General features: G+C 34.1%; 1 pseudogene; it reads left to right on the forward strand.

Annotated features, from left to right (window-relative positions):
• The first annotated feature begins 3,468 nt into the window (after positions 1 to 3,468).
• Positions 3,469 to 4,395, forward strand: LOC143393928 (olfactory receptor 4N5-like; annotated as a pseudogene).
• The last annotated feature ends 2,413 nt before the right edge of the window (positions 4,396 to 6,808 follow it).

Consider the following 6,808-nt stretch of genomic DNA (forward strand, 5'->3'; position numbering starts at 1 on the left):
CTTGTATATCCCACCATGACTTCATGGGTACGTCTACAGTTGTGGGCACAGTTACCTTTTCTCTTCACCTTTGCTTCTACATTTTCATGTGTCTTTTCAGTTCTTTCCTCCATTATTTCATTTCTAGGTATCCTGCATTTCTAACTTTTTTTCATTCTGTATTCTTACCCTACTGATAGACTTTTATACAAGATTAATGACATGCATTCAAATTTATTTGTTTGTAGCACAGACTCAAAAAGGAAATAAATTGCTACAAATATTAATAACATTTTTACATTTTGTTCACTTTTCATCATCTCCTATTGCACTCTGGCTAATATGGGTATAACTTATGGGTATAAATTTGAATAAAATTATGCTTGATCATGTATTGTATTTATATACAATAAAATATAAAATTAAAATGCCTTCTTTTAAGTTTAATGACTAGGCAATGCCAAGTTTTATTTTAATAGGTAAGAAAAACTAAAATAGGAGGTTTAAATATTTTTCTTCTACATAAAATTCTTTAATTGAGATATAGAGAGAAATACATGAACTACCGAGCTAAACAATAAGTAATTATAAATAAAAAATAACAATATATTATTTATTCTTTTATTTGAGAGGATATGGGCCTAGACCAACTGGTCTATAAGCTACCATGAAGGTCTTTATTTAAGAGCAATAATTCCTGAAAAATCTTTTTTGAGCATAATATATTCTGCCTGACTCTTTTGTGCCCAAATTTATAAAAATAACATACTGATTATTGGCTTAGTCCTACAACTTAATTTCTTAAAGATGAATGTCTTCTCATTACACCCATAATTGTATAAGATCTAGAATAACCTCCATAGGCTTACTGCTTTCATTTTGCCTAATAAATACAAGTGTCGTTCCATTATCTGTGCAACTGATAAAATGTCAAATTCAAAAACCTAACATGATCCAATTGGGCTTTCACTGGCACATGCTTTGACTACATAACATTAAAATGTTCCCTCTCTCTCTGTCTTAATTCCCATTGGCAGTACTCTACAGGGGTAAAGTAGTTAGTTATGAAATCCCAATGTACATTCTCTATTGCATCATAAATTAGAAGAGTGGATTTCAAAATTCATGATGTTCCAACATGAGAACATATATTTAAGGACAACTAATGGAAAGATCTGTTAAGTTCCCATTCAGTCCCTGGGAAGTCTGGGAGGAGCAGTGAATTCCTTATAAGGTGAAATTTTTCTGTTTTCCTTTATATTTAAAATAAATGAAAAGAAGGAAGAACTAGAAAAAAATAATATATTTTTCTGGGATATCTGCTGCCTTGAAATTCACTGAGAATAATGCTGCAGGAATAGAGTAATGGTGAGCTCTAAATTCAGATGTATAGCACTTTCTACCTTGACCTTTAAATAAAGTTTCTGCCATACCTAAATGATTAAAAAGTGAAAATTCTAGTTTAGATATGTTTATGTTTAGATATTTCCTCACAGGTGTGTGGTAAAATATAACATATTGCCTAAGTGTCCCATGAGTTCTCTAAGGTCTTTTGGATCTGATTATTTTTTATTCTTTCCCTCATTTTCCCCTTCCCATCTATCTATATAGTGATGTCATTAGTAATTTATATTACATTTACATTAGTATTAACCCACTTACTTACACTGTTGAAAAATATTGATATTATCAGCACATCATAAAACACAACATTTAAAATGCACTATTTAATCATAGTTTATCATACAAGAATAATTATGATATAATTCTAGAACAGGTTCATCAGGCTAAAATATTCTCATATATGTTGTGTCCACCTTCCTTCCACCCCCTAAACCTAGGCAATCATTATTCTACATTTCCTCTAAATTTTCCACTTCTGCAACTTTTAAATATTGTTTTTGTGACTGTCCCCTTTAACATAGTGTAATGCTTTTTCTTTTTATTCATGTTGTAGCATGTGTATTTCATTACTTTTCATTGCCAAATTGCATTACACTGCATTCGTGGAACTTCTGAAATGTAAGCATTACATGTCATCAAAACTCAATGGTACTACTAGTATGTCACATAGCAGCAATTAGTTTTAATTAGTAATAATTCATCTTTTAAGTCATCTACTCCAGTACTGAAACATAAAGTCTAACAATGTGTGAGAATTTATTTTTTATTAAATATTTGTACAATTATACTAACAAAAATTATAACACATTGAGAAATATAAGATTTTCAAAAATACAGCTTAGAGTAACAAAGAAAGAAGGTCCACTATTATTAATAACCCCAATTATATATGATGTGCCCCCTCCTTAAAATGAATATTGTACTTTGCAAACCAGCATATGGACTACACCTTAATTCCCAATTTCTCTAGCATAAATATTTAGAAAAACATTATAGCCAGAAAAGAGAAAATATTTTGACAAGCAATATCATGATTTGTTAAAGTGCATAAATAAAATTGCAGTTGAAATGGAAAAATATGCACCCATAATTTTGCCTATCACTTGCTAATAAGATAAAAAAGAGTACATTAATTATAAATTTAAAACTTTTATTTTTTTCTTATCTCTCTAATAAATATGTTACAGTATATTTCCATCTGGCCAATTCCTACTCTACTCTGCTTTAATATCATTAGTAGGGATAGACAAAATATTTTATATATTCTGATGAATTTTTGTATTACAAAACAATATCTGTGTGAGAGAAGGAAATCATTTGACTAACATTCTGAGATTTGGGAAAATAGATTAAGCAAATAAGGCTGGGTGAATATTAATTAGAATTTAAGAGCAGGATATAGTGAAGATATAGTATTGGCACCCAGACCATGGTTAATTAAAGGAACCCCCTAAGGCAAGTGACGTGTACAGATTTTGCTTGAGATCCGGATGACCAGTTTAGAGGGAGAATGCACAAAGGACAACAAAGCAGAGTAGAGAGTTGTAAACCAGCAATACATAAATTCAGAAAGACAGCAAGCAGGAACTCAGGCTTGCATAGGACCTGAATAGAAAAGCAAGTGCAAAAGCACTTTGTTTTTTGAGGATAAAGAGAAGGAACCCAAAGTTGGCCAAAAATCTAACAATTAAAAATGATGAAGAACCATTCACAACAATAATAGGCCTACAACACCACAAAAAGGACAACCTTGATAATGGTTAAATTTTCCTTGAAATGGGAAATTTCTAACATACCCCAAGCAAAACGTCCCAGGGTCCTACAGAAGATAGTTTACATAGAAACACATGTTAAAAGGTAAATGTGTACGTGACTAGAAAAAGAGAGCCTCAGTGAGAAATTAGAAGAAGGATAGAGGGATTGATCCAGGACACAGAAGTCTTATGAGGTATAAATTGTATTTAACTAGGATGTGTTGGCTATGGCAAATATTGCTTTTATCTGAGGTGGACCTCTGAAACAAAAGAAAAAGAGTTTCTAACAGATGATGTTCTGTTTTGCTTTTATTCTGCAGAATGAGAAGTGATGGAGAGAGGGAACAGCACAGTGGTGACAGAATTTATCCTCCTTGGTTTGACCCAATCTCAAGATGCTGAGCTCCTGGTCTTTGTGCTAGTCTCACTTTTCTATGTTGTAATTCTCCCTGGAAAATTTTCTTATCATTTTGACCATAAAATCAGATCCTGGACTTGCAGCCCCCCTCTACTTCTTCCTGGGCAACTTGGCCTTCCTGGATGCCTCCTACTCCTTCATTGTGTCTCCCAGGATGCTGGTGGTCTTCCTCTCTGAGAAGAAGGTGATCTCCTACAGAGGCTGCATCACCCAGCTGTTTTTCTTGCACTTCCTTGGAGCAGGAGAGATGTTCCTCCTTGTTGTCATGGCCTTTGACCGCTACATCACCATATGTGGGCCTCTATACTATGCAACCATCAGGAACCCCACGGTCTGCTATGCCTTGCTTTTGGCTCTGTGGCTTGGGGGTTTTCATCACTTCGTTGTGCAAGTGGCCCTTATCCGCACTTGCCCTTCTGTGGCTCAAACCAGCTGGACAACTTCTTCTGTGATGTGCCACAGGTCATCAAGCTGGCCTGCACTGACACCTTTGTGGTGGAGCTCCTGATGGTCTCCAACAGTGGCCTGCTCACCCTGCTGTGCTTCCTGGGCCTTCAGGCCTCCTATGCTGTCATTCTCTGCAGAGTAAAGGGACACTCCTCAGAAGGAAAGAGCAAGGCTATCTCCACTTGCACCACCCACATTATCATTGTGTTCCTCATGTTTGGACCTGCCATTTTTATCTACACCCGCCCCTTCCAGGTTTTCCCAGCTGACAAAGTGGTTTCTCTCTTCCATACAGTCATCTTTCCTTTGCTGAACCCTGTAATTTATACACTGCGCAAACAGGAAGTAAAAGCTTCCATGCTAAAGTTGTTAAGTCAGTACGTGGTTTGCTGAATAGTATAATAAGCAAAACAAAAAGAAGAAAATGCAGTTTGAGTTAATTAAAGCATGTCCTCATTCATGTGCTGAATTTATTATTTAGCAAAAACTATATTAAGCACTTCCAATTTTCTTACATTATTCTAGGCACATTGATGAGACAGGTAAGATTCTAGGTCTCCTGAGGTTTCATTCAAGTGTATAAAGACAAGTAAATCTATTAAAATTATCAGAGAACTGTTTAAGAAACTGCTTTCATAATAACAAATTACTATTCTCTTAGGAATTATGGATGTGGATAATGCAGAAATCATTTAACTGCAGTCTCCATTATTCTTCAACCATATCTTAAGATCATGAAAAAAATAATCCAGAGGTATCCTAGCACTACTAGATATCATGGCAAAAATGGAAATTTTGTATTCTGTAATCTCTGCCCACTCCCCTCATTTCTCAATATAAATCTTGTATAAGTAAATTAGAAGTCTTTAGAATATGTCAGGGTCTTTTTAAAAATCCTGGAACTTAATAGATAAATCCTATGTAGACTAAATCTTATGAAGGCTAAATACCAGCTTTAAACCACCAAACCTCTCTGTTTAGAGTAAGGCAGAGTTTGTCAATTTGACTCTATTGTCATTTAGGGCCACATAATTTCGTGTGATCTGTAAATTCTTTTGCAGTTCCTTGATATCTACTTACTCTAAGGTACTTGTAGTATCTTCTTCATTGTAACAACAAAAATTATCTCTGCATATCACCATATGTTCTATAAAGGGAACATTTTCCTCAATGAGAAACACAGCATTAGGTTATTTACTTCTACTATATTGATCTCATAGTGAGATGAATTAAACATTTCTGGGGAGTGCAGCATAAACTGAAGCATATATAATTAATAATTTTTTGTAAACAACATTCATGATTTAATAAACATTTCTAGAAAAACAGTAAGTTTGAAATCTATGTGTAATTGAAGTCCTAATAAGTAGGTAAAAGGGAGAATGGGAAAGAACAATATCCGAAAAGGTAATCACCAATAATTTTGACAAACTTGCAAAGCCATCAACCCAGATTAAAAAAAAATGTGAAACAAAAAACAGAATAAACAACAAAAAAGAGAGATCTAGACATATTAATGTAAGACACATAAAAATCAAAAATAAAGAGAAAATCTCAGGAAAAACTTAGATGAGGAAACACAAGGAAGCAACAGCAAGGTTGACTCCTTTATCCACAACAGGAACATGAAAGCCAGAGATGCGGTGACATCTTTAGGTTGCTGAAAGAAGATAATACTCAGATACGTATGTTCAAGGAATTTTTTAAAATTCTTTATATGAAGTAAAATAGAGAGATTTTCTTGTTGAAAATGTGAATGTTCCTTGCAGATTACGTAAGACATATGTGGCTTAACATGCATCAAATGAAACTACAATTCATTATCAAAAGAACTTTCAATTACATATTTCACATACTCTAACTGTGCTTTAGTGACATTTCTATATTTCTTTATGCAGTTTTCTACTTATTTATTAATTTTTACCACTTTTTACTGATGATATTTTTTTTGAGAGAGAGAGAGAGAGAGAGAGAGAGAGAGAGAGAGAGAGAATTTTATTTATTTTTTTTTTAGTTTTCGGGAAACACAACATCTTTGTTTGTATGTGGTGTACAGAATCCAACCCGGGCTGCACAAATGCCAGGCGAGCGGGCTACCGCTTGAGCCACATCCCCATCCCGAGATATTTAATTAAATTTATTTTTCTCTGATACATAAAAACTTACAGATAGTACACATTAAGAGTGTACCATGGGATGGTTTGATACGGGTATATGTGGTATAATTTTTAACTCACAGTTAAGGTATCTATATATTTTTAAAAATATTTAATTGATTTTATTTTTTAAATACATGACAGTGGAATGCACTGCAATTTATATTACACAAATAGAGCACAATTTTTTATATCTCTGTGTATAAAGTATGTTCACACTAATTCATGTCTTCATACATAATGATGTCTACCACATTCCACCATCATTGCTAACCCCCTGTCCCTTCTCTTCCCCTTCCACCCCTCTGCCCTTTCTAGAGTTCATGTATTCCTCCCGTGCTCCCCCTCCCTACCCCATTATGGGTCAGTCACCTTATATCTGACAAAACATTCGGTATTTGTTTTTTTCCCTATATTCTTATTTGTCATTTCTTCATAGTAAAACTTTCAAAATAATTTCTTCCTGCTTTTTGAAATTTAGAGTACATTTTTGTTATCTAGAGTCATACTATGGTTCAAGAGCACAACAGAACATCTTGCTTCTATCGGACTGTAATTTACTACCCCTTATCAACCTTTTCCCATTCCTCTTAACCCTACTCTCCCCAGCCTCTGGAACCATCATTCTACCCTTTTCTCTTTCCTGATGT

The sequence above is a fragment of the Callospermophilus lateralis genome, chromosome 3 (genome assembly GCF_048772815.1).
Source record: "Callospermophilus lateralis isolate mCalLat2 chromosome 3, mCalLat2.hap1, whole genome shotgun sequence".
Classification (NCBI taxonomy): Eukaryota; Metazoa; Chordata; class Mammalia; order Rodentia; family Sciuridae; genus Callospermophilus; species Callospermophilus lateralis.